Genomic DNA, 2,244 nt, shown 5'->3' on the forward strand with positions numbered 1-2,244 from the left:
TCAAATGTCAAGGAGGAGTATTTTCATTAAAGTATTAGTTCCTAGAATTGTGAAAGCAAGTGTTAGAAAATAGATGAATTAACAGAAGAAATGCATTTACTAATAAATATGAAGTCAATAATTCAAAGAACAAGGTTATGGAGTTAATGATCCAAACATCTTACCTCTGCAATTCCATTTTCCTACAGAGTACTCAACAACATGGGAGCTGTCAACCAAACAGCTATATCAGAATCATTCTTTTGGGAATTAGTGGTGATCCAGATCTGCAGCCTTTTGTATTTTTCCTGTTCCTGTCCATATATCTGATTGCCACATTAGGAAACTTGCTAATCATTCTGGCTGTTAGCTTTGATCCCCAACTACACACACCCATGTATTTCTTTCTCTCTAACCTGTCCTTTAATGACATCTGTTTAATCACAACCACAGTCCCAAAAATGTTGGTGAACATTCAAGCCCAGGATCAGAGCATCACATACACAGGATGCCTCTCTCAGATCTACCTGATAATGAATTTTGGTGGCATAGAAAACTGTCTACTTTCAGTGATGGCCTATGACCGCTATGTTGCTATCTGCCACCCTCTGAAGTACAATATTGTCATGAATCAGTATTTCTGTGTGATGTTGCTGCTCTTCTCTCTGTTCCTTAGTTTTGCACATGCTTTGTTCCACACTTTGATGGTGCTTCTGCTGTCTTTCTGCACAGAAATTGAAATCCCCCACTTCTTCTGTGAGCTGGCTCAGGTCATCAAACTTGCCTGCTCTGATAATTTTATCAATTATATGCTGATATACACAGTCTCTGTTTTATTTTTTGGTATTCCTGTTGTTGGGATCATTTGGTCTTATGTTCACATTGTCTCTGCAATTTTAAGAATGTCATCACTGGGAGGAAAGTATAAAGCCTTTTCCACATGTGTGTCTCATTTATCAGTTGTTTCCCTGTTCTATGGCACAGGCTTTGGAGTATACATAAGTTCTGCATTTACTGACACTCCAAGAAAGACTGTAGTAGCTTCAGCCATGTACAGTGTAGTCACTCAGATGCTGAACCCCTTCATCTACAGCCTGAGGAACAAAGATGTGAAGAAAGCCTTTAGAAAATTAATTAGTATGTACCATATATTTTATAATAAATAATCATTTATATCACAGTTTTAGAGTAAGGAAAACTTACATAGCACTCTGTGAACTGAGAGGAAAAGTGGACACACTTTTCCAATAAACAATAAACTATGCTTTCCAAGCAAAAATCAGTTATCACTGGAAGTTCACTGTATACTAGTACACTTAAGGGTAGTTCTATGTCAAGCACAGAATCAACTTGTTGGCACTTTGTTGACCTTTTGTCACCTATTGCTTTTTTCAGTTACTTGTTTTACTGGTTTTTGATTGCATATTATTATTGTTATTTTATTGTTGTATGGACTTGATATGTGTGTATTTCTTTTGGTCTCTGTCTCTCTCTCTGCCTTTTTCTGTCTGTCTCTGTCTCTGTCTCTTTGTCTCTGTTTCTGTGTTTCTCTGCCTTTTTCTCCCTCTCCCTGTCCCTCTCCCTGTCCCTGTCCCTCTTCCTGTCCCTCTCCCTGTCCCTCTTCCTGTCTCTCTCCCTGTGCCTCTCCCTGTCCCTCTCTCCTCCCTATCTCTCTCCCTCTCCCTATCTCTCTACATGCCCCTGTCCCTCTCCCTGTCCTTGTCCCTCTCCCTGTCTTTCTCCTTCTCCCTCTCCCCTTTCCCTCCCCCCTCATTTTCTTATTGGAAGCTTGACTATTATAACATCATCAAATTTGTCCTGACCACTGATTCTGTCATGAACACGATTGTAGACAACATCACACTTGTGTTTGTTGTAAATGTCAAAGCCAAGTACCAGATCAAACAGACTCTAAAGAAACTCAGCAACATTAATGTGGCACAAGACAATATCCCAATAGAGCCTGATAGAGAAAATAAGGAGTATGTTTGGTTGTTTCCTGACTATGAAGCTCTGGGTGTTGCTAACCAAACTGAAATAATCTCAAGTGGGTCCTGCTGGGTAATTCTCAATATATACTATTATTTCCTTTATAAAAAGAAATGAAAGAGACACAGTAAACAATAGAATGGCTGAGGAACTCTGGTTAACCTAAGAAGTCAGAGGGGAGAGGAAACCATATTCAGAATATATTGTATGAAAAAAATATTTTCCATAAAAATAAAATACTTAAAAATTTAATGTTTTATAATTTGTAATAAATTG

The 2,244-nt window shown here is 38.3% G+C and overlaps 1 pseudogene; it reads left to right on the top strand.

The window, feature by feature from the left end:
* Positions 1-201: 201 nt before the first annotated feature.
* LOC127690144 (putative gustatory receptor clone PTE38) lies at positions 202-1,112 on the top strand (annotated as a pseudogene).
* The last annotated feature ends 1,132 nt before the right edge of the window (positions 1,113-2,244 follow it).

This window comes from Apodemus sylvaticus, chromosome 7 (assembly GCF_947179515.1).
Source record: "Apodemus sylvaticus chromosome 7, mApoSyl1.1, whole genome shotgun sequence".
NCBI classification, from domain to species: Eukaryota; Metazoa; Chordata; class Mammalia; order Rodentia; family Muridae; genus Apodemus; species Apodemus sylvaticus.